This window comes from Meles meles, chromosome 10 (genome assembly GCF_922984935.1).
Source record: "Meles meles chromosome 10, mMelMel3.1 paternal haplotype, whole genome shotgun sequence".
NCBI classification, from domain to species: Eukaryota; Metazoa; Chordata; class Mammalia; order Carnivora; family Mustelidae; genus Meles; species Meles meles.
Genome location: NC_060075.1, coordinates 3,655,033 through 3,681,418, shown reverse-complemented (window position 1 = coordinate 3,681,418; position 26,386 = coordinate 3,655,033). Strand labels below are relative to the sequence as shown.

General features: G+C 51.2%; 1 protein-coding gene across 3 annotated transcripts in view; it reads left to right on the top strand.

The window, feature by feature from the left end:
- DPP6 (dipeptidyl peptidase like 6) overlaps nt 1-26,386 on the top strand; it is an 864,911-nt gene that overhangs the window by 388,458 nt on the left and 450,067 nt on the right. The window lies entirely within an intron of this gene.

Here is a 26,386-nt window from a genome sequence, read left to right as displayed (position 1 = left end):
TTGCACCTTACCTTCTCTTGTAAGCATTTTACTGCCTACATGTACATTAGGCACCAAACGGGGCTCTGGGAGATCATGGGAATAATTATAAATCTGAGTTCTGAACTCACTGCTTTTCTTGTATTTCATTATAAAATTTAAGAATTGTTTTTTAATTAGGGGCACCTGGGTGGCTCAGTGGGCTAAGCCGCTGCCTTTGGCTCAGGTCATGATCCCAGGGTCCTGGGATCGAGCCCCGCATCGGGCTCTCTGCTCGGCGGGGAGCCTGCTTCCCCCTCTCTCTCTTCCTGCCTCTCTGCCTGCTTGTGATCTGTCAAGTAAAAAAATAAAATCTTAAAAAAAAAAGAATTTTTTTAATTGAAACTGAACCTTTTTTAAAAAAAAAAACAACCCACAACCCTTCACCTCCATCAGTCCTGCTGTGTTCCAGCCCAGTCGCAGTCCTTGAACCGCATGCATAGCAAACACAGTCGTCCTAGAGCCAAGGTTGGAGGCAGCTACAGATGACAAACTTGTTCTGCCCGCGTACCTCGGGGTCACTGGACTGCCCCGACACACCTGCCCCTGGCACACTTTCCACCCAAGTCTGGCAACTGTGTCTTCAGAAACGGAGATCTTAGAGGACAGACTCTACTGTGGTCCTCCCACAAATAAATTTCCTGCCTTTTTTTTTCTAGAAGGCATCAGATTTGGATCCTTCTGCCCCGAGCCATCTGCTTTGGGAATTGTTACAACTGTAACAAAGTTAATTGCTCACTCATAATAAGTGTCAAAATTTATAAAAGAAGATCCAGCCAGTAAGGCAGCTCGTGTGTTCCTTGCACATGATTTGGTCTGTGATCTTGGCCACCCTTCCTCCCCCATCTTCCTGCTCTAGTCCAGCTTCTCCACACTTAACAGATCAGAGTGTGGAATGCCGTTTAGAAACTCAGCTTCCAGGCTCTTTTCCTGTGGCTCTTGTGTTTGGGATTTGTAAGACCTTGCTAGTGCCTAGGAGGTATCTGTTGAACCTGAGAACAGGGTCAGGGTGGAAGCAGATGACAAGCATATCTGGGCTAACCCGGGAGTGATGATGCTCGTGGTGGTGCTGATCTTGCTGGGACAGTAGACCAGTTTTACTGGTGGTGTACCTATTTTGTTTCAAACTTATGGGTGCTGTCTTGGAAATACATACTAACATCTCATCTGTAGTTATTATTCCCATTTTAGAAATAAGGCATCTTTGACACAGAGTTGCTAACTGATTTTTCTCAGGATCACTCAGATAAACCTGGCAAAGCCTGAATTCAGATTTGGGTCTACCCGTTGCTAATGGTCTGTGTGCCTCTCCACAGCCAGTGACATCTAAAGTCCGAGGGGGATGGAGTAGGTAGGGTTGAAGAAGGAAGGAAATCTCCCTTTGGATGGTTAGTGTAGTATCGATGAGGAAATCATACTAATGAGGTCAAGAATTAAATCGGACATGAGAATTTTATTCTGACCTTAGGGGTAATGGAAAGTGGGCACAGCGCAGCCTATAGACAGCTTCATGTGAGGAGGGACACAGAATAGGGCAGAGCCCCAGAGAGACAGTCATTCTTACTATTTCTGGCATATTTGTTCTGTAAAGAGTGAGCGAATAATGACCGTTGTTCCTAGCAGAAACGTAGGGTTAGGTGCCTACAAGCCTCTGGTTACAACATTTTCATCAGCCGATCGATACATAGCCTTCTTTTGTGTTTCTGTTTACAGAAGCATTATTGAATGTCTGTTGTACATTTGTTCACGCTGACCTCACTCGGGGTCAGCAGCACTATAAGTCGACAAGAACGAGGCTTCTCTAGCACACGTATTTTTTCCCGAGAACAGATTACTGCCTTCTTGTGCTGGGGAACACTGGACAGCACTTTGCACTGTGTTTTGGGGCCATTTTAAACAGTGAAATCATCACCAAAATGAAAAATGTGGAATTAACGGTGTCCGTCTTGCAAATTCTCAGAATTCACCTGAACTGTTTAAAAGACTAGACTGGGGGCTCCTGGGTGCCTCAGTGGGTTAAAGCCTCTGCCTTCAGCTCAGGTCATGATCCCAGGGTCCCAGGATCGAGCCCCACATCGGGCTCTCTGCTCAGCAGGGAGCCTGCTCCCCCCCCTCCCGCCTGACTCTCTGACTACTTGTGATCTCTGTCTGCCAAATAAATAAACTCTTAAAAAAAAAAAAAGACTAGACTGCACATAATAACCATTCACAGATAGATCCATGGAGTGATTACCTTGTACAATCCCCTGTTTCTTTAGTTGAACGAGTAAGAGAGAAAAGGTGGAAAACCAGAAAGACGTCGTCTCTGTCCTCGTGCAGTGGTTCTGAATCGTCCTGGTCTGGTCTGTTGCTCTGCTCGCTTTTCCCTGCAAACATGCAGCTGCCTCACTGGCATCTCACATGCCAGCAGACACATGCTGCTGCTTTAACGAGCAAGAATTTCCTGCGGCTTTGCAGAATAACCAGTGAGGAAGGCCAGTTGACTATCCCCGTTGTGCAGCTGATGGGTGTAGTTTGGGTGACCCTCTGTGTGACTGAAGGAGTGACCACTTGGTGTCATTAAATGGGAGATCCGTAGGCAGTCAGTTCTCCAGGCAAAGGGTAGGGGACAGGGACTGCGAACAGCCTTGACCCGCATCAAAAATGGTAAGATTGGGAGAGCGTCCAGGACGCCATGCATGTGAAGCTCAAGCCCTAAGACATCATGGCCTCTTACCAACTCGCTGACTAAGGAGAAAAAATGAGCAGGACACATTGGGAAAGAGTTTTCACGCTCCAGAAAACTCTAGCTGACTTTCATGCGTGGATCAGATGCCCTCTCTGAAGAATTTGCTTACTGCCTTGTTTTCATCAGCAGCTTGAAGAAAACTCAGACGGGAACAATGGTCTCCATCAGCTCTTGTAACACTGCATTGTGCTGATCCAAAAGGTGTAGTCACAGTCAGTCCTATTTGTCACGGATATAGCACTTGAATGTTTCCTCACATGACAGATAGGGACAAGCACAAACACTGGGCTCTCAGGTGATGTGCCTTCTTAGCCGTTATTATAGAAATGATTCATCCAAATATGGGTTTTCACCTTCAAAGGGGTTGCCTATGAAGTAATATACTTTTCTATTAAGGGTACTGTTGTTCCAAACATACTTGGAAATATTGGAACATCTTCACAAGTTTTAGCATGTTTAATGACATTAAATGATAGTCCTTTAAGGAAAACATGTGTGCCTCTGTGTGTGTGTGTCTGTATGAGTATGTGTGTCTGTGTGTGTTTATATATGTCTGTGTGTATGTGGTATACTGTGTGTGTGTGTGTGTGTGTGTAAAGATCTAATCATTTGGAGGTGGGAATGGAGAATAGCGTTGTTTATCAGATCTATCAATAGTTTTGTGTAGGGTAAAAGAAAGACATATGTAATTATAAAAATTTTGGTCCTGATTTTCATTTGTGTTCTCAAAACTGGCTATGGTTGGGATGTCCTTGAGTTGCCTTCAGTGGCACTATGGTGGAGATAAGAGTCTGGCTTTCTGACATGATGGTTTGAAGGCCATCATAGAAGGGGTCAGATGTAATATGAATTTAACAATATTTAGAGTAGCATGTGATGTGTGTGGATTAAGAAAAGTGTCACGTCAGCATGGGACTTTCTTACTGTGGTACTGGTGGTGATCCTATTTAAATTACAGGGTCTCATTAGTTTGACTTTTGAAATCCAAGATAAACTTTTAGAAAAGGATATTGATATAGCTGTGAACTTTGAGAATGTGAGGTGTGGATACATAACTGTAAATTCCACTGAGAGTGGAACACATAGCCTGTTTAAAGGACTGCTTGTTGGCTAACTTGCTGATAATTCCTACAACTTGGACTAACACTTAAATTGTTTGTCCTCAGATGGATTTAGCTTTAAATGAAGAACCCCACATGCTTAGGGGGTGATCCTGTGGAAAAAAACGAGTTCTAAAAACCTCTGGAGTAGATTGTGTTTTTCCTGTTGAGATAATAATCATATTAGGCCATTGTCTTGAATAACAATGCTTGTGTACTGTTGAAAGCTTAGAACATTTTATAATTCTAAATAAATGTTAAGAATAGTCAGTAGGATATTTTGAAGGAAGAGTTACACTTAGCATAGATAAAAGGAAAATAATTGTTCATCCCCCATAACCATATTTGAATGGGCCAGCAGCAAGAGCATCGCTCAGAAGCCCAGGAAAGTAGAGCAGGCCTGTCATTACCATAAGCGACATGTTTATCCCTCTTCCTGTAATTTTAGCATTAGTGGGTGTCTTAAGCTCTCTGTCACAAAGCTCTTGAGTATTAGACTAAATGTCAATGTAAATTGTAAACTTTTTCCTTTGAGCTTCACAAAGACTTAAGCCAAGGACTCAAGAAGTCAACCTTTCTGGAGAAGTTTTTCCTAAACACCCAGTCTGCCTCGGAGGCTGAAATCCAGGCCAGTTGGGGGCGTGACTGCAGGGAGCCCATGTTTGGGGGCTGGGGCCTCGGCTGGTGCTCTGTTCCGCACTTACTCTCTGGCCTTAGACTGGTCGTGTCCCCACCGAGTCTGAGCTCCCTTCTTCCGGGAACAGTGACTCTGGGGACTGGGCAAATGTGGCCAGAAAAGAGCACGGGCTCGGGTAGCCACTCGGTAAATGGTGGTCACGACGATCCCTATTAATAATTAATTAGTTACCAACTCAGTTTACATTTGGATTTAATTAATGCTGGTAATGAGTAATAATTCATTATAACCAACATATTTGCAGGCTGAAAATCGTTTCTAGGAAAATCCCCGCATTGGCCTTTTCCTATACCCTTATTACCTCCTGGTCTTAACGCAGCATGAGGGTCAACACTAACTGATGCTTTGCTCTGTGTCGAGCCTGTCCTGAGCTGCTCACAGTGGAATATGTGATTCTCCCAGCCACCCCATGGAGGACGCACTATTACATTCCCATTTTTACAGATGAAGAAACTGAGGCAGGTCGCTTGACTGAAGTCATGCAGCTAGGAAGTGGTAGACACGTAATCAGTAATTGACAAGAATATAGTCTTAAATACCAGGATTTATACTTGTAAATAGGCCGGGCACGTGGTGTACTTTCTCTCTACTGGGACTGCTCCCCCCTGTGAACTAGGTTCAAAACCATTCAGAAGTCACTCTTGGGTCTCTTATTTCCCTTGTCACAACTGGTTGATGGACACAACCATTATTCCTTGTAAATGCACACGACGTGTGACTACTTGGTTAAAAAACAAAATGGCCCCAAAGTCCAAAGGGTGGTCCCCACTGACTATCTGCAGGAATGTGCTAGAAGGTCTTAGGATATCATGCTGAGTGGAAATGCATTTTGCATCTCAGTGTAAGATCTGTGGAATAAGTATGCAATTTGGTGAGGACCTGCCTTGCATTGGGTCAGACAGATGGGTTTTAGCCCCGGAACTGTTCTGGGTCAGTGACGCCGTTTCTATAGTCATACCACATACTGAGGAATTGAACCTCTCTGGTGTGTGAGACTGCAACCTGCTACCTGAGAAAAATGCAAACCTCCTTCCTTGGTTGAAAAAGCTTCTCCCAGATCTTCAGCAGAAAACGGTACAGTCTGGGGTTTGGAGTCCCACACGGGTCTCCGTGACTCTACCCTTCTATTCTTCCATTTCCCACTGGTCAGATGCAGAGTAACTCACCTAAGAAAGTTTGCATGAGGGAATTACTAAGTGTCGCTGGGGGAGCCTGGTCCAGGGTCTGGCACATTCTAAACCTGCATAATGCTCCCTCGTTGTGCCCCTGTCTCCATCTGGTAGGTGTGGACCTGTGGTTGGACTTTGATGGTGGTACCCTTGCCAACTGACCTTCAGTCCATTGTCCAGCTCAGCAACTGGGCTGTCATTGGAGTTTTTCTCAGGGTTGGCCCCCCACACGTGCACCATGTGCCCTAGCCATGCACGCAGGAGGCTGTCCCAGCAGGAGGTGGCTGAGAAGGCAGCGGCCGCTGCCCCTCGGGGGTGGGTTTGCATCTTTTGTGTGCGTTTTACATCTCCTTCTGGACTTTTCCTTCCCTCTGGGCTCCACACCCTTCAGGAGAGAAACTGCAAGGTCTGAAGAGTGTGCACCTCACCCCAGGCTCAGGTCTCCCTTCAGACTCAAAACTGGGAGTGGAGTGTGCAGCCCGGGGGCCTTGGTGAGGAAGGCTGCTGCTCGTGGTGTTTTCTTAGGTGCTTTCCTTGGAGTCACCATCATGCCATGGGCTTATTTGAAAGAAACCACACATAATGGCTCCTTTGTGGTAGTTAGGGATTGAAATAAAGGCCATTCTCCTTTCGTAATTAAACAAAGCCAACAAACAGCTCTGTGGTAGGTACAGGGTGGCTTCTGGGGGTTAGAAGCGATTGTAAGTGGTCAACTTACACCAGGACGTTAAATGAGAGCCAGTGACTCTCTGGAGCCACATCTTGCTTGGACCAGCATCAGAATACACCTGATGTCTCGCTCCGGCCCAGGCGCAAACCCTGGACATACCTGTAGGGTCAGGATCCCTACATCCTCTCTTCAGTTCCCACCCTATGACGAAGCACACAGCGATGTTCAGAGCAGGCTTCTGAATCGGGACCAGGCTCATTCCCTGCACCCCACTGGCCCTACTGACATAACGTGCTCACTGTATGGATGCTAGAATCCAGCTCATGGTGCCCTAGATCACCCATCTGAGAGGCACACTAGAGTGGATATTCCAAGCATAAACTGTGTGAGCACACGCCTGCTTTGAACCCTGAACTTGACACTGTTGTGTAATCGTGGGCAAGTGGGTTCAGCTTTTGCTTTGCTGGTTCACTCATCTGTAAAATGAGGATGATAATCTACTCCATAGGGTTATTTTAGGAATAATTGAGTTGATACGTAGGAACTACAAGAATGTCTGGTACTTGGTATTTGTTAGTAAAAGCTAGCCATCATCACCATCATCACCATCATCTCCATCACCATCATCATCATCATCATCATCATCATCATCATCACCATCGTTGCCATCATCACCATCATCACCATCATCTCCATCACCATCATCACCATCACCATCATCATCACCATCACCATCATCATCATCATCACCATCATCACCATCATCTTCATCATCATCACCATCATCATCATCATCACCATCATCACCATCATCATCATCATCATCACCATCATCATCATCATCATCATCATCACCATCATCATCACCATCATCATCACCATCATCACCATCATCACCATCATCATCATCATCATCATCACCATCATCTCCATCATCATCATCATCATCATCATCATCATCATATCACCAGCAGGAAATAAATGTGTACCCACCTATAAGGACAAAGCAACACACAAGGCTCTTTGGGATCCATGATGATAAGCAAGGCATGGCTCCTTTCTTCAGGGTACTCACTCTCCATTCAAGGCAAAGAATAATATTAATAGAAGCATTCGTAGCCATTATGCTAGAGCTCATCTAGCACAGGGCACCACAGAAATTCCTTGAACAAGGAGCATCCTTGGGAGGCAGTCCTGTTGAGACAGAACTTGATCATCCTTGGTGATCCTGATATATTGCCAGATAGAAGTTCCTATGGTAACTGAAGACTCAGACTGAGCTCCATGCAACCCCATGTATATGAGAGCATGATGAGGAGACATCCGCCTGCCATCCACACGTAAGGAACTGGATATGGCACTGTCCAGGGGACATGCGTTGCTCATTGATTATTCTGACACCCTGAGGACAAGGGATCCACTGCCTCTGGACCCAAATCATGGCAGTCCTCTTGCAGATGTATGGTACGAAAACAGCTGTTTTAGGATTCAAAATTAATGGATTAGGCAATGTAACATGAAAATCTGCTCATCATCACTAATCATCAGGGAAATGCTAATCAAAACCACAGTGAGATATCATCTCACACCAGCCAGAACAGCCAGTATCAAAAAGACAAGAAATAACAGGGGTTACCAAGGATGCAGAAAAAAGGGAACCCTCATGCACTGTTGGTGGAGACGTAAACTGGTACAGCCACTATGGAAAACAGTATGAAAGTTCCTCAAAAAAAAAAAAAAAAAAAAAAAGGAAATACCATATGATCTGACAATTCCACTATTGGGTATTTACCCAAAGGGAAAAAAAAAACACCAATTCTAAAGATATGCACTATTTATTGCAGCATTATTTACAGTAACCAAGCTATGAAAGCAACTCATGTGTCTGTTGTTAGATGAGTGAATAAATATGTAGTGTACACACACACACACACAACAGAATGCTACTCAGCCATAAAAAAAAAATAGATTATGCTACGTAGAGCTTTTTTTGTTACAAAGAGTTTTTCAAACATTGTGTCATTTGATTCTCATGACATGGATGTCAGATAAGCAAGCAAGAATTCTTTCCGTGCTTGCCAGTTGGGGAAGCTGGGTCACAGTCTCAGGAAGATGTCCCATCATGGTCACTGGCGAAGGACCTTCTGCCTTCCGGGCCAGCTCGTGCTCCCTGGGACCACGAGGCATCTGTTGTAGTGGATCTTTGCTGATTGATAGACCAATGCAGGAGCTGTTACGAAACTCCCAGGACACTGAGACTATTTGCAAAGCATAAAGTAATAGTCATGCAAATTTCAGCCAATTAATTGTATTTCTGAAATTAACAACAGCTCAACTAGCCAAAATAATTGAAAACAGGGACTCAGATACTTACACTTCAGTGTCAGTTGCCACATTACTCATCGTAGCCAGAAGATGGAAACAACTGTTCATCAGCGGATGAATGGGTATGTAAGATGTGGTACCTACTTATGATGGAATATTGCTGAGCTGTAAAAAAGGGAGGGAATTCTGTTACTTACTACAACATGGATAAACCTTGAAAAAATTGTACTAAGTGAAATAAGGCAGACAGAAAGGACAAACACTGCACGAGTCCCTTCATACGAGACATCTAGGATGGGCAGATTCATAGAGACAGTTGGGGGGGTCACCAGGGCTGGGGGAGGGGAAGTGGGACTTACCGCTCGATGGTTACGGGGTTTCTGTCTGGGGGCGACAACGTGGCGGGCACAGACCACGGTGGCAGCGGCACACCCCTCAGCCATACACCCAACACTGGCTAAACGGGCTCGTTTCATGATATATGAAACTTACATAACCACAACCGAAAAAACACAGCTGTAGGAACTCTCGTTGAGAAAACGGTTTTTAAAAAGTGCGAAGATGGCAACATAAGAATATTATAAATTATGAGAAGGATGATCGGTTCTTACATTTTTCATGAGAAGTTCGGATATTGCAATGCAGAGGTGATCTGAGTTTAATTTTAAGACTGATTATTTATTCCTGCTGTCCTTCTGTGACATATATGTGGAGTGCTGGCATGCTTAGAATACAGAAAAGACTGGTGGGGAGTGATAACAATTTAACTTTTTGCAAGAAGACTCTGGTGTGTTTTTCATTCTGACAAAGTTGATGATCACAAAGATGAGGGGTTCCTTTTGTCAACTCGTTCATCCTTATGCCCTCAAGCACCGTTTGTCCTGTCTTCTGCATCCTACTGGAATAGACCTCAGGGGACACATAGCTGATTCTTCCATGCTGTCTTTAAAATACATACACTCGATCCTGTGCCACATAGATTTATAGATTCTATGCTGTACCTTGGAAAAGAACAGGTTCAGTTTTCCACAGCTGTGGACCCAAGAAGAGCACTTAGGTTCTGCACAACGGAAAGGAAGACAGGGAGACGGGAGACAGTTGTCTAGCAACGAGAAAGAGAAAGTGAGCTAGAGGTCCTGGTCCCAGGTCAGCCTCCATTCTTGTCAGCCTCCCCCTTCATCAGCAGCCTGGGGCAATGTCTCCATCCTTGTGCACCGCGGTGCAGCCATGAGTAAAATGGTTTGTGATACTGAATCCCCAGGCTGCTTGTTCGGGACAGACCCTGAGCCCTGGGGTGCTTGCTTGGAGCCATGCAGGACACAGGTGGTTTGGGCCATCATGGAATGTTCAGACCAGACGGTACAACAGAATGCTCACTTAGCCAAGGCAGCAGGGTCATTTACCCATGTGTTGGTCCTGCAAGGAGGTAGCCTTCATCTGTGACTTTTGGAAAGCACATTCCCCTCCAGGCAAGGGGATTACTGAGAAGAGGCTCCCCAGTGGCCGAGGGTTAGTGATCAGTTGGCCCAGACTTCACTGTGGCCTTGGGAACTGTCCAGCCAGTGTCCAGGAAGCAGCTGGTGTCCTGCCCTCCATGGCCCCGTCAAGGCCAGAATCCTGCCAGCATTGCTCCTGGGGTTTCTGGGTTTGGGGAAGTGATCGCCAACAGCAAGACAGATCTTGCGAAGGCAGGAGGCCCTGAGGCTTATGCAGAAGGAGGGATGTGTGTTTGGTCATGCTGGGTCTTCCCAACAGGTCAGTCTGTGAAAATGTTGAAAATGGCCGCAGAGGGAGGGGAACAGACAATCAGACTTTGCGGCGGTCAGGTGTGTGAACTCTCAGAACGGATGAACTTGCACTGGCAAGTACAGGGGAGAAGTTCATTCCTCACCGCTGGGGAGATTGTCTTAGACGCACACAAATCCTACTCGGCGCAAAAAACATCCCTCCAGGTAATCGTCTGCACCATCTCCTGTAGGCAGGTGTCGTGTGTCAGCGGACACGGCTCACGCGGGCCCCTCCTCTGCTGTTTCATCTGTTTCCCAAGAATTCTGTCCAAAGGAGAAGACACAAGAGGGAGGCCAGGAGCTGGGGAGTCGCAGGGAGCAGGACACGCGGCTTCCCACGGGCCCATCTGCTCGGCAGGCGGAGACCGGCAGCCGGCCACACTGGTGACACACAGACCCCCCGGTGTGCCGGCAAAAGTGGCCCTTGTCACCTCTCCCTTGCCCTAATGCAACAGCGGCGTCTGACAGAGTCGGGGAAGAGGACCCGCTGTAACATGGGGAGGACGGTGGAGCGCAGCCTTCGTGGGCAGGGCTGTCCGGGGACGCTCCCGCGATCGTCTAGCAGCTGAGCGACTCGAGTTCCACGGTTCGAGCCTTCTCCCTGGAGAGGAGGGAGGGCCGCGAGAGGTGCTGGGCGAGCGGACACCTTGGACGTCAACGCAGGGCGAGGGGAAGGACTTGGAGCCGACGTGAGATCCGGGATGCCTGCCGCCAGCCCCCATGGCGGAAGAAGACCTGTGCGAGCCACGAGCGCCCATCAGAGCACCAGCACCGCCTTCCCACGCGGCGGGAGGGGGCGCCGCGCCCGGAGGACTCAGGGGAAGGATCGGGTCGCCCGGGCCCTGCTGCAGGCTCGCCGAGTGCGCGCAGACCGGGACTGCGTCCTCCCCGACCGGGACTGCGTCCTCCCCGGCACCAGCACTGCGTCCTCCCCGACCCGGACTGCGTCCTCCCCGACCGGGACTGCGTCCTCCCCGGCACCAGCCGTCCTCAAGGATTCCCCGCGCCTGGGGAGGTGATGGACGCCGCGCCCACCGCTCAGGGGTGGACAGCAGTGACGTCGCACGTACGGACGTGGGACAGCTGTGTTCTCCGGGAAGTCCCGACGCACAGAAGCAGTTCCAGCCGCAGGGTGCAGCCGTCCACGGACGCGGCGAGGGCTGCGGGCGAGGAAGACCACGCGCAGTGGAGACGCAGATGCGGGCGGAGGAAAGGGCGCGTCTCTGGGCTCCCCGCCCCGCGGACGCTGCTGTTGGCCGCTCTCCGCTGCTCTTAGGTTCGGCGACTACACTGCGTCCGGGCGCGGCCTGTTGGAGGGGGACTGCAGAGTCACGGGAAAGGGCACGTCCGCTGAGAAGGCGACGCTGACCAGAAGCAGAGGGGGTCCTGGGGGGGCCCAGTCGGTGCAGCGCCTACCGCGTGGTGTTGGCTCAGGTCGTGATCTCAGGCCGTGGGATCCAGCCCCGCGTCAGGCGCGGTGCTGGGTGTGGAACCTCCTTGGGACTCTCTCCCTCTGCCTCTCTCCCCGCGCTGTCTAATGAGTAAACCAGATCTGTCAGAAGAATAAACGGAAGCAGAGGAAAGAGCCCGTGGGCCCTGGGGAAGGGAGCTTCTTGCAGAGAGCGTGCAGCCAGGAGGCCTTAGCGGATGGGCAAGCAGCCGCCAGCCTCTTCGGGGGGGAAAGCATCCCCGGGGGCTCGAGAAAGCGCCGCTCTCTGGCTCCCAGCGCCCCGCAGTAGCGTGAAGAGGCTCCATGTGGGGTGCCCCGCAGATGAGGGCCACCCAGCCAGCCCAGAGTCCTTCCCCTCTGAGCGACGCCTCCGGCCCTGGGGCGTGCGGCCACCAGCCTAATTCGGAGGGACAGCCGGGAGCCTCCGGGCCCCTGAGGTAGTTCAGTCCTCTTGTTTCTTCACCGGCCACAGGCATTCAGGGAGCGCCTGCTGTATGCTGAGCACGAGGGAAGGGGCGCGGTGTGGCGGTGAGCGGGGGTAACCATGTGGCGCCGGAGGCACGGCTGACTTGCTCCCGCTCACACACCCTGTGCAGATCGGCACCAGCACCCAGGGAGCCCTGCCCTCTCTGTTCAACTCCAGGGACAACTGCGTCCAAGTTTTAGGTACTTACGTTTGCCCCACAACAGCCCCATTCCAGGGTCCCGGGAGTACACTGTGCCTCGGGACCGGGAGTTGTGCGCTGCACAGAGTACTTGGTCCTTTGGAGTAGTTTTAATAAAACGTCACCGATTTGGTAGCTTGGAAGCGACTGGATTTTCTCTCTCCCGGTTCCGAAGGTGGGAAGTCCAAGGTCAAAGCGGCAGCACGTTCAGTGTCCGGCTCACGGATGGCAGGCTTCCTGCTGTGTCCTCACGTGGCGGAAGGGGACAGGAGCGCTCACGGTCTCTCTTGTAAGGACACCGATCCCAACCAGGGGGGATCCACCCTCCTGCCCTCATCACCTCCCAAAGGCTCTACCTCCTACCACCTTCCCGCTGCAGTTAGAGTTTAACATAGGTGTTTTGAGGGGAACATGATAATCAGTCTGCAACGGGTACAGAGTCTCGATGTCCTGAACCCTGATCTAGGATTACCCCAGGAGCCACACTGATGAGGTTCGTCCAAACGAGGAATCAAGGAGAGCCCTCAGGTTGAAATGTAATAGTTGGAGAAAATAATCACGCTCGGTGGAATGACCAGATGGAGAGGATGTTGAAAAATAAATGAGGTGTGATCATTGTAATTTATCCCCCTCGTTACGGAGCCGCTCGTTAGGAAGTTCCACATGGGCTCGGTGCAGTGCCAGGGAAAAGTACAAGGGCAAGGTGAAGGTGAGCGCCAGGTGCGGGCAGCGTGGAGAGTACCTCACCCCAGGCCTCCCAGAGGATTCACTGCTGGGCCATCACCAGGTTTAGTCAAAGAAAATGGATCCCATCTTAACTGGTCAACGTGTTCCTTCAAGTCTGCAATTTTAATTTTTGTTTTCTTTATCCCTCCCTATCATTTTACTTAGGCACTTGGGAGTTTTGCTTGACTACTCCAGAAACTTCCTAGCCTGGCGCCTCTGTCCCCCTTCGGGTCCCACACTCTGAAAAGAAGCCTTGCTAGCTGCAGGTCTGCTCATGGCGTCTCGCCGCGTAGTCTCAGCCATCTGCAGGACCGTTTGTCCCCTTGACGAACAATGCCCTCCTGCCCCATGCCATCACGTCCGCTCTGTGCCAGGAACCACAGATCCCTGCTCCCGCTCAGCACCCTTGCCTCCACGTCCCCCTGGATGTTCTGTTTCTCTCTCCAGCCTCCACGAGCCTCAGGTTCCTTCAAAGCCACGGGTTGTGGTGTTTGTTTTCCCTGGCGTCTAAATGGGACCTAGGATGTAGTCGATGCTCAATAAATGGGAATTAAATGAGAGGACACATAAAGTAAAAGGGGTCACCAACCAGGGATCTAGGGATAATCTCCTGCTTTTGAGTGGAGTCAGAACCCAGCAAGTGGGAAACAGAGCTGGGCTTGAGAACATGAACCCGTTTGCAATCATCTTCCCAAAAGCTTCTTGTATGAATTCCACTGCCCCCCAGAATGACTGGGTCACTGCGGTGGAGACTGACCTTGGGACCCTCAGGCCTGTGTTGGGACCCGCCCCTCACTGACACCAAACCCTGGGTCGCAGACCAGCTAACGCTCAGACGAAGGAGGCCTCTGAGTTTACATAAATTCCAAAACACGGGCCAGAGCTGCTTTGATGTGGTCCTTGTGACTGCAGAAAATAAAGTCACCCTCAAGTCACCGCTGGATGAAATTAATTACTTAAGGATACACGCCTCCCGTGCCAGAAATGGGATCTGGGGGGTGCCTGGGTGGCTCAGTGGTTTAAGCCTCTGCCTTTTTCTCAGGTCATGGTCTCAGGGTCCTGGGATCGAGCCCCACATCGGGCTCTCTGCTCAGCGGGGAGCCTGCTTCCTCCTCTCTCTCTGCCTGCCTCTCTGCCTACTTGTGATCTCTGTCAAATAAATAAATAAATAAGAAAGAAATGGGATCTGGGAGTGCGCCACGAGCCGGGGTCTCTCCAGGGTCCAGCGGCTCCCAGCAGTAAGGCCCCGCGTCCTTCCTTCCTGCTGCCGGCCGCCCCCTGCACTCATCCGTTCTTTGTGCTCTCTACACGAGCCGGCCGTCCTAGCTGCTTCACGGCGGGTGCCCGGTTACAGTGGGGCCCCACACCCCACCCACCTTGTCCTCCAGCGTCGGTCTGACCACTCACCTGGAACAGACTCCGGCTTCTTCTGAGTTCAGGGTGCTGAAAGGGCAATCAGGTTGGCCTGACCCCCCCCCCCCCCCCCCCGTGGAATTGATGATCAGAGATTGGCCGTCTTTTGATGACGCCGCAGACGCTGGTCCCATCATCCCTGATGTGGTGTCCTGCCTGACCGCAAGAGGGACACCCTAAGGGGCCTCCCGCCCAGAATAAACCTAGTGATGGACATTCAGGGGTTCTCACCTAGAACCTAAACTCTCTGCAGAAGGAAAACCTTCCCCGTCCTTACTGCTCCAGGATCAGTGAGTGCTGACCCCATTGGAGAACCCCATTCCTTTGTGGGATGGGGTCAGTAGAATTCCATATACGTTGGAAGACCATACTTCATCTGAAGGGCGAGGCTTCCGGAAGTTGCCAAGGAGGGTAAAGGAGGAAGCTAGCCTAGAATCCATAAGTTCTTGTCCTGAATTTCTTCGAGGGGGTCCTTCTGGAAGGGCAGGTGGGTTAATGGGATCTGCTGACAGATGCCCCACACGAAGTTTGTGCAGCGACGGAGGTCGGTCGTCTTACGTCAACCGTATCCGTTCCGGTTTTATGAACGATCCCAGCCACAAAGGATAAAAACATAATTGTGATTCTGCAGCCTTGATGAAGAAAATACATCAAAATCAGATCCTTTGTGGCCCCTGCAAATTTTACTGAATAAACTGTGTTCTTTTCTGTCCGTCCTCCTCCTCGGCTTGGGCTCTGAGAAATCCGCGGTCGTGCTGCAGGGCCCATCTCAGGTCGTTCGGGGTGTGGCCCAAACCGGACTCCCGTCCTGGCGGGCTGTGTTCCGTCCGAGCCGGTCATCCCTTGCTGGCGTTCATCTGAGCATCTTTGTAACAGACTTGTTCAGTCATAAAAGCGAATTCATTCTGGGGGGTGGGTTTTTCTCTTCTGTTGCGTAAAGACCCTGCGGTTGATTTGGGGTCGTGGCTTATTTTGCGAGTGGGCATGCTGCAAACGGGAAATTCCTGAGTGTTGGATCCTGAGGCCGCTGGGAGCTGCTCTGGGGTCGGCCGGCAGAGGCTTTCTGGAGCAGCGAGGGCGCCGGGCGTCCTCAGAGAGAGGGAAGCGCGTCGGGAGGGAAGGGAACCACCGTGCGTACGGGCACAGTTTCCGTGTTGACTTTCCGCAGAGCTTAGAGCCCCAGCTTTCTTCTGTTTCACAGCTGACCTCATAAGAGTTTTTGCTACTTTGTTGTTATTGTTGTTTTTTAAGTTTCATTCTACTCCCTCAATGCTGATGGACACAGTTGGTGGTAGATGGGGTTAATTTCATGATCTGAATCTTGCTTCTTATCCCTGGAACTGTGGTCGTTGCCTTCATTTGGTTGTTCTGTGTTCAGAGAAGCCAGCAAGTTGTCTTTCCTGTTTCCTGTGTGGGCTGGTGGCGGTCAGACTTCCATCCCGTCCCGCATCTATGATGCCACAGAGATCTCGTCATTGTTACGATTGCGCAGCCTTAGGAGGTGCGGGAAGGACAGTTAAGTGCCCCCAAACCAAGAAGGCACTTGGGGACGGGATAAGGAGGAGGCCATGCTGCAGAACTGACGCAGTTCTGTTCAGGCTCACGTCCTGACGGGGGGGCCCCCGGCAGCTGCAGACGCGCTCCCCTCAAAGTCCAGACCTTAGTCCACAGGTTTACTGGGCGAGGGGACACGCAGAAGGCAGCGGTTGTGAGAGCAGCGGGCCCGCACGCCCGACTCCGCCTGTGCGTCAGGAAGGAGGGGAGGACCGCGTTATCTCTGGCAGGTTCCTGGGGGGCTCAAACCAGCCTCCCCCTTCCAGGCCTTCATAGGCATCTCTAAGGTGCGTGGGCTGCGCTCCGGGGGGTTGGAACGTGTGGCCCCAGGAGAGGTTGCCTCGCAGCGGGGAAGGAGATGGAGGCTGGGGATGGGGTTGTCCTGCCTGTGCTCCCTCACAGAGGTCGTGCCCTCATTCTGAAGGCCTTTCACTTAGCGCTAATTTTTGGCCAACGAGGCCCTTATAGCAGACATCGTATAGCTCAGGGAACCCTTCGTGCCCACCTGATGAACAGGAGGACTCGACCTCCCTCGCGGGTCTCCTCTTCCATCTCTGATGGTCAGGAGTTTCCTCTCTTCCGTGGTCACTGCTCTGCCTTGCGTCCTTCCTCCTTGAACGGTGGTCATCGGCCAGGTGGGACCCCATGGGCCCTGTGTGTGAAGCCGTGCGGCCCTCCATCTGCTCTCACCCAAGAGATGGAGCTGGAGGCGCCTGGCCTGGTGCCAGAATGGGGGTGGGGCGGGCACGGAGCCCTGAGTTCTAGAAGGTTCCGCAGCTCGGGCATCTCAGCGGCACGTGGGAGGATTCCTCCGGCCAGTCAGTCCATCCTGCGCGCCTTCCACAGGTTCGGCCCGTGCACCTGGGGCGTTCCACACGCGTGTCTCCGGTCCCGTGTGTCCCCGTGTCAGTCGTGCCCACGGGGCCACAGCACCCTGAGAGCACACTCCCGTGTGCGTGTCTGCGTCAGTAACGAGCGACTGACGTGAATGACCATACTCTGACCTCTCTCCGTGCACCGTGTGGAGGGAGAGTCTGTCCTCCTGATTCCAGTCACCGTGACTGGCACTGGGAACGCCGACGGGAGCGGACTTGCCCTTAAGGTGCTCCGGGTCTGGCAAGGAGAGGAAGCGGGTATTGAGGCCGCAGTCGGTGTCCACCGGCTTCAGAGTTGATCCGATTTCGTTCCGACAGCATTCTACCAGCCGTCGACTGTTGCATCCTTTTAACAGCTGGCACGCGGAATCTTGCACAAAGCCAGCAGATGAACAGACCTGGGGTTTGCAAACCCACGATTTTGCCCCCAAAGCCATTCCGTTAGCTGAAGGCAGCACTTCCTCTTGGCCCCACCCCCGGAGAGACTCGTGGTGGGGTCAGGGGTGCCGGGGAAGCAGGCAAGGTGTGAGGACAGGGACTTCTCACAAACCGGGGACGTTGAGTGTGTGTGATGGGAGGACAGTTGGGCAGGGCACCGAGTCCCCGGGAAGGTGGCATTTGAGCCTGGCGAGTAAGGATGGGAGGGTTGTGGCAGGGGGCCGCTGGTGCTAGTGTTTGGGTCCTGGTGTTTCTGACTCTCCTTTGCTCGTGCCCTTGCTTTGAGGATGCCTTCCCAGAGAAGCTACCGTCTGTCTTAGCTTGACACTGTTCATCTATCCAGTTCTGTGAGGCCCTTTGAATGTCATTTACACATGTCCCCAAAGTCAACTCGGACAGGTTTCTGCAAAGCGGGATGATCGGGATTTCATCGACTGATCCTTCTCTTGAACCATGGGCACGGATCTGCTGATTTATTCATCTGGATTTGACAATGAAGCATGATGGGGTGCCTGGGTGGCACCATCACTTGCGTGACCGACTCTTGGTTTTGGCCCTGGTTGTGGTCTCAGGGTCGTGAGATTGAGCTCGAATCAGGCTCTGTGCTCAGCATGAAGTCAGTTTAAGATTCTCTCTCTCCCTCTTCCTCTCCCTCTCTCCCTCTGCCTCTACCCCTGCTCACGCTTGCTCTCTCTCAAATAAATACATAAATAAAATTTGAAAGGAAGGAAGGAAGGAGGGAGGGAGGGAGGGAAGGAAGGAAATGAAGCATGAGAACTAAAAGATCAGGTGGGGGACACTTTACGGCAGACGTATTCTGTTCCTCCCGACCTCAAATGACCAGACCTGGGCCAGAAAGCAGGGAGGTGAGCCGAGGTCCAGGGCAAGCAGAGAAGATGTGATTATCCAGGGGCCTCGGCTGAGTGTCTCTTTCCTGAAACACCACTGAGGACAATGTTGCCTGTTACCCAAACAACGTGAAAGTGTGCTCCTCCGCTGGCTCCAGACTAGGGCTGCATTTCAACAGGGGTCATCAGAAACCATAAACAAGGCACCTGTTGAGACTTGGTTGACAAGGTCTTCCCGGCACAGGAGGTGCCCGGGGAGGAGCCGGCCAGGCTGAGCCGTGACCCGCTAGCACGTGGGGCCGACCTGCAGGCTGTGGGAGCACCCTTGCTCTGGGGCCGTGTTCAAAGGTGGGCGATGGTCCAGGGGCAGACGTGACAGGCAAGGCAAGCTGAATGAAATTAAATTACGGTGGGATGAAACATGAAAGGTTTAAAGCAAAGTTTCAAAACTGCGAGTTCATTGTGGCGTTGAGGCTGGCTGCCACCTAAAAGTCGGGTGCAAAAGGAAAAAAGAAACTTGCCATCTTTGAGAAAAACAGAGCCCACGTTTTGAAGGTACTTAGAGAACAACATGATACATAATAAATAAATTATATGCATTTAAATATAAAAAAGGAAATAAACAAAAGCCAGGATGTGGATATAAAGGGGAGTTGGTTTAAAAGCCCCTTTGCGTTATATCCAGAAATTTCATTACTAGCCTGGGAACATCTACCCGGGCTCACAGTGTAGAACCTTCCGGCTGGCACGGATCTTTGGGAAAACCTAGTTTAGAGAGTGTGGGGCTCCCGCCTGGAGCAGAGGGTTGACTTTGGGGTAGGTTCACCTTCCTCAGACCACAGTCCATGTGACCTTGAACAAGCGGTCTTTCTCTCAGAGCCAGTTTCCTCCTCTGCCAATAAAGAACTAAGGCAGTGGTTCTCCAGCATCCCTGGGAGGTTTCCAGAAGAAGGAACAAGCAGTTGTATACTTCCGTGCAGGCTGGACCTTCTCCAACGGACTCACAGGTGTGGAACGGAGGGCGCAGAGCTGGACGTCACCGCACAGGTTCATCCACTGCTCAAGCAAACCACGCCCCCTCCCTTCTTCCTTCTTTTCCTTTTCCCTATGCTACCTCTCCGCCTTTCTCCCTCCCTTCTGCCCTTTCTTTTTCCTAACTGGGCTTGTCACTTACTCTCTTTTCCCGCCCCGCCGTCAGCAAATTGTGTATTTTGTTTGATGAATAGCTTTTTAATTTGTATGTATTTTTGCAAAACACATATTTTGTAGGAATGCGTTTTTTGTTAAAGGGTTTTCGTTCTTTATGTATGCATGTATCTGTTTTGTAGCATTTATGTAAATGTATTCTTACATATATATGTATATATGTGTAAATATGGATATTATTTTTTTGCCTTGAGCACTGTATTTACCATCCATCCATGCTAACCTGGGTGCCCATTATCTCGCTTCTAATCACTGCTTAACATTTCCTGGTGTGCACCTGGTGCGTTCTGCTAAGCCTCTCAAAAAGACAGACAACTCCACTCCCCCCTAAACCTGTCTCCTTGCACTTCCTAAGGCAGGACCAAAAGACATTTATCTGTTACAAGTTTCCCTCTCCTATGAGACCATGAGACCACGAGAGCAGATTTCCTGACTTACATACAAAACACCTAGCACATAGTAATTTCTCAGTAAACACAGCCTTTGACTTCCACGGCAGCTGGAGACAGTGACTCTGGCCACGCATCCTGTGGACTTAGTCCCCAGGAAGAGTGATGAGCCTTACCTCATCTCCTAAAGGTTTGTGATCCACAAGGGAAGCATCTTTCAGAGAAAAAAATGGAAAATCACTCAAATATGCTGCATATCTGAATTCCTTTGAATATTCCGCGTCATTAATTTATTCAAACAAATGCTTTTGAACGCTCACCCTAAGTGATGGAGGTTGGACCGTTTGAATGCTCTCAGTATCCCCCAAATCCACAGGCCATTCCTGCTTCCGGGGCACTGAGCCCCATCCCGTGAAACTGCCGTGGATTTGGAGAGGATGCTGTAGGATGTGCTCACGGGTGTGGGGGAGCAGTGTGCACCCCGGTATGGAAGAGGAACTCTGACGGGCATGGCGGGAGGTGAGCTGAGGCTGACGGCGCATCAGGCTAGACTTCTCTATTGTCTTTGGTACTTGGGGGTTGGGGAGGTGCTCGACTTTGATGTTGGAAGGTTTTTGTTTTTTTTTTTTTTTCTATTGCATTTTGGGTTCCGAATGAATGGACATGCCTGTATTTGGCATGTAACAGATCCCTCCAGGCCAGGGATCAGCAAACTCCTTCTGCAGAGGACCAGATAGTAAATATTATCCCTACAGGCCACATGGTCACTGTCATGGTGGCACGTCTGTCACTGTCATGCAGAGCACCTGTTAGATGGTATGTGAGTGAGCTGGGACAGCCGCATTCCAATAAAACTTTATTTAAAATCCAGGAAGTAGATTGGGTTTGGCCCACGGGCCATAGTTTGTGGGCCCTGATGTAGACGCTCACCCATTTACTACATTGAGAACTCAATATAAATCCAGCAGGTGTAATGAGACAGATCAGCTCCTGCTCCTTGCTCCTTTGATCCGCTCTCGCTGTAGGGGGATGCTCCGTGCGACTGCTGGGAATAATACAAAGGGAGGACAGAAGCGGTTTCTCCACTGTGTTAATGTGGGTTCATAACACCTAAAATCACAGTGACTTAGACAAGAGAGAAGTTTATTTTTCTTTCCCGTGTATAAATTTTGGAGGGAATGAGCTGGGGATGCTATGGCAGACTCCTTCCCACAAGGTCCTCAGGTCTGTAAGTGCCTTCCGAAGGGTGTGTCCCACGAATGGTTTTGGTCTCCTGGCTGAAAACGGTGGCAAGCATTCCAGGTAGAAAGATGGGGCAGGGAGGGAGGAGAAGGAGAGGAAATTAAGAACACTAAAATGCCACCACCAGTCACTTCTACTTAGAGCCTGTCATCATAATTTTATGTGCCAACTTGGCTGGGCCATTGGACCCAGTTTTTGATCAAACTAGATTGTGCTGTGGAAAGTTGTTGTTGTGGTGGTGGTGGTGGTTTTGGTTTTGATTTCCTGAATGTGATTAACATTTAAAGCAGTAGACTTTGAGTAAAGCAGATTACCCTCCTTGATGTAGGTGGGGCTCGCCCAATCAGTTGAAGTCATTAAGAAAAAGATCTTCCCAGAGAAAGAGGGAAATGAACCTTCAGTTGGCCTTTGACCCAAGCTGCAACCTCAGCTCTTCCCTGTGTTTCTAGCCTCCTGGTCTGCTCAGCACACTTTAGATTTGCAAGCTCCTATATAATGGAGCGAGCCAAATCCTTAGTATATAAATAATATAGAAACCCAGTCTTCGGGAAGCTTATCCACATTCTCCCCACCCTTGGTAATGCTCAGTGTTTTCTTTCTATTTATTTATCTTTAAATTGCTTCTTTGGATCTCCGCTTGCCTCTCCAGGGAACCATACCTTGCTGCCCCCATTTCCTATTTTCAGGGAGTTGTAAACTAGTTCCTCTCGCAGGTGGTTGATGCTGAAAAATTCAGAATCTTCATAGATTCCACTGTAAAGACATTCCAGTCTCCCCTTGCAGCAGCGTGTCAGGCCGTGTGCCTGTTTCTGTGGGTGCTTTTGCTGTGTGCACGTGGTAGGGACTTGGTGCAGATCGGGTGGGTCTTGATGCAAAGCTCTGTGAGGCTCCAGCTGCCTGGGCCCTCGTGTGCCGGGGAGGAACTGGCTTGGTCGGGAATCAGGGCCTGGCCTAGCCCTTGCTCCGTGCGTTTCGGCTCCCCGAACGTACTCGGCTGCAGAGCGGAGGTGCGTCAGCTTGTACGTCCTCCTCTTCCTGCCCCCTTGGCCTAGGAGCTCTCGCCTTCCAAAAGCTGGGATGCTGCTTGTACATACTTGTACTCCGTCACGTGGGACCATTCCTAGTCACAAGAGGGAGGGAATCACCCGTTGTAAAGGCCTGAGCAAGGGCGTCTTAGCTGCCCGCAGGAGCTGGACTCAGCTGGGGTCGGCAAGAGCCTTACTCTCCTTCAGACATTTTAGTGAGTACAGGCCTGCCCAGGCCCTCGGCAGGTGTTTGAAGAGGCTCAGGCAGTGTGTGTGTGTGTGTGTGTGTGTGTGTGTGTGTGTGTGTGGCCAGGTTTTTATCACACCAGTGGGTCTAAATGCCCACTCTGCCACTTACACTGACTCTATGATTTTGGAGGAACTTATTCGTCATTTTAAGCCTGCTTTCTTCGCAAGTCCAAGGGGGCTAGCAGTACACGGGATGACCATGTGCCCCCACCCGTCTGTTGACCCCTCCCGAATAGGCAGGAGCTCAGAACGTGACTGTATGTAGAGATGGGGTCTTTAAAGAGGTGAGGTAAACTGGGGTCACTGGGGGGGGGCGGTTAAGCCAGACTGGCTGGTGTCCTTAGAAGAAGAGGAGATTTGGACACAGAGGCACGCAGAGGGATGACCAGCGAAGACATGGGCCGAAGGGCCATCCACAAGCCAAGGAGAGAGGCTTCAGGAGGAACCAACACCTTGACCTTGGAATTCTGGTTTCCGGAGCTGTGAGGGAACACGTCTCAGCCGTGGAGGCCCTCCGTCCGTGGAACCCTGTTGCAGCCTGAGCCAACCAACACCACCGCCATCGAAGAGATTTTAAGGGGGAGATCGTGTGTCTGAAATTCTCGGGGTGTGAAATTCCTGGCACGTGGACTGTGTAAATGTTTTCCGTGTTCTACTCTCTAGGCATTTAGGACTGGGCAGTACGGTGGCCCCGGGCCTGAACTGCCCAGGCTGACATCCTGGTTTGGCTACCTGGTCTCTGGGTAACCAAGGGGTTCAGATTTAAATTCCCTAAATACAATTTCCTTCTGTCATGGGGGGATAGTGCTGGAGCCTCACGGAGCTGCTGGGGGTTGGGTGTGCAGGTCTTAGCACGACCCCAGGGAGCTGCTCTTATTGTCATTGTTCTGGGGGCAGGTAAGCACGGTCCTTTTGCTAATAAATATGTGTGTCATCGGGAAGGAATGGGGGGGTGCCTTTGGGGGCACTCCTCTTCCTGCTGGAGTCACCCTGGACTTTTCTGAGCTGTAGTTCCCACAGTCTCTGGAATTTGGAAACCATAGAATTTACAGATGACGCTTTCCAGACATTTATCTGTAACTTTTTTTTTTTTTTTTTTTTTGGTCTACACTGCCATGGTTTGGGGCGGGAGGTGGAGAACCAAACCCTGTACCAGCTGGTTGTTGGCCTTTCCTCTTACCACGGTTTGAGACGAGATTGCTGATGCAGGAGAATCGAGTCCTCCGTTCCCTGGACGTGGGCTCTGGGTTCCGAGGGACGCTCACCGCGTCCAGCCAGAGGATGACCACCAGCTCGCTGTTCGGCCTCTGGAGGGACGAAGATTAATTTTTAAATATTGACAAACAGCAGCCCTTGCTCTCCGTGTTTTTTAATTTTTTCTTGTGGTCAGAACGTTTAACACACGATCTACCCTGGGAACGGACGGAGCGAGCGGCCCGGTGCTGTTCTCCGCAGGTGCCGTGTGGAGAACTCTCCAGAACTCGGCCATGGTCTGGAACAGACATCTTATACCCACACTTCCCTGTTTCCACTTCGGCGCAGGCCGAGCAACCACTGTCCTGCTCTCTGCTTCCAGCCGTTGGACTGTCCTCGGTTCCTCGTCTAAGCGGAACCAGGCGCGGTTTCCCCTGTCCATCGGCCTCACCGTGTTGTTGCCTTTGGCAAGAGAGCCCGCCCTTTCTCGCTGAAGCGCCATAAGGTCAAGTACGCAGGAAAGTCAGCTGCCCGGGGACTTGGTGCCAGAAAATTGCACCAGAAGGTTCTGAATGGCATGGTCTGGCCTGGCCCTTGACCAGTGATGGTCAGACTTTTCCACCCCGTGGCTACCAAAACCAGAGGTGACGGATGGGGGTGTGGAGGCGGGAGGGGGCTGCTCAGGCAAGCCCTCGGGTGATCTCACGATGTGAGGCCAGTGGGAGCCTCCTTCGAAGTACCAGGTACTGTCTGGCAGGTGCGGGAGAACTTTACTTACATCCGTATTCATCATAGATGTGAAATAATAGGTAAGGTCTTTGCTGAGAAATAAAACAACAGAAGCACCAGGTTGGGGGGGGCGGGGTCATGTCCTTCCCCACCACACCCCCGAGCACCCCAGCCTACAACTCTCACTCTCCCTGGGTTGGACCCAGGGCCCCAGAAAGAGAGAGGAGGAGTCAGCCTCCAGCTCCCTTCCCTTCTCCTTCTCCTGCTGTGGTCCCTGTCCTTGGATGTCCATGTGGGGTGGCGGTCCTGGCCTCTGGGGTGAGCAGTGGATCCTTCCAGAGAGCCTAACATATGGTGGGCTAAGAGTTGACCCCCCGCGCCCCCCCCCCCCGCCCCCTGCCACCTCCAGAGATTCGTTCAAGCAGAAACTCTGGAGAACAAGCTCTGAGATGCTCAGGAATGAGACTGAAAGTGTAAAAAGGCATTTTGCAGCCCAGACCACTGGGTCCAGGTGTGGCCACTCACTTCACTTATCACCAGGTGCCCCCCCCCGCCCCCGCTGCCACTGGGGTCCCTGTGGTCCAGGGACCAGGGGGAGAATGGCTGCTCAGCCCTTCTAGCTGAGTCTTTGCTGCCGGGGTCTGAGGGCAGGTTTGCTTGCCCACCTCATGCCGCCACAGTGGCCTCCTGAGGCCAGAGATGTGACCTGGGGGGAAGACGACCCCCCCCCCCCCGGTAGGAGGCTGTAGCTCTGTGAAGACCTCCCCTGAAAGTCTGCTTGGCTTGGCACGCTCCTCGCAGCCAACACGGATAGCAACTTGTGCGCAGACCCTGGGTCGTGAGGTCACAAAGAGGAGTTAGACAAGGACTGGGAACACCCTGCCCTACAGGGAAGTCGAAACAAAAGCAACCAAACACCAACCAAACCCCCAAACCCTTACTGTGCGACAGGAGTTTACACAGGGTTTTCCTTTTTTTTTTTTCTTTTTGGATTCTTAGGCAAACCATATGACACTCGCAGGTGCCTGTCCTGGAGTCTTAGAATCTTAGACCAGAATGGAGTTCAGGCCGTGGCAGAGGGGACCAGGCAGCTCTGCCATGGTCTGGCTTCATCAGTCAACTCCAAAGAAGGATATAACGCGGTGGCTTTTGCAAGCGTGTTTGTTTTTGCGAAATGACTGAGGGGCAGGGGTGCCGGGAAGGACGGAACAAGAAGTCTGCTATTGGACAGCTTTTGCATGGAAATGTATCTACTTTGTCTTTTCTGGTGGCGACTTCCTTACTGAGGAAGGGTACTTCCTAGTGCTGAGTGCAGGGGTGGGGAGGCTCCCGCAGGCGGGGAATGCCTGTGGCCTGGGAGGCCTTTGGGAGGCGTGGAAGATCTAGACCAGGAGGACCAAGAGGAACGTTTGCAGAGGGCACGGTTCACGCACAGGGGCAGCAGAAGGGCTCTGCGCGCTGGGTTGGTTCGCGGATCTTAAGGCTGCGAGACATTCCCACCTGTAATCTAGGGGCTACTCATGTTTTACCCAGAGCCAGTCAGCTCGGCCCACAGGCATTTCTCCTCTACCCGCCAGCCGGTGTGCCCCCAGCGGTGGGGGCAGGGAGGCCCGGCAGGGCCCACGGGCAGTGCAAGGTGGCCAGGAGACCAGGCAGGGGCCAGGGGACTGGCCTGTCTGTCCTGCTGTCTGTCTCCTTGAGCTCCGGACTCAGCAGGGAGCGTGGCTCCTATAAGGTCACCCCAGATGCTGTTTTCCTTTTTTTTTTTTTCTTTTCCTTTTAACCGACAGACACCCTTGAGGTTCTGGTTGATCTTTCAAAGAGAAACCGGAGATTACTTGAGTAGAAAGAGGAAACAGTAAGTTTTCGGAATATTAAGGGGGAAAAAT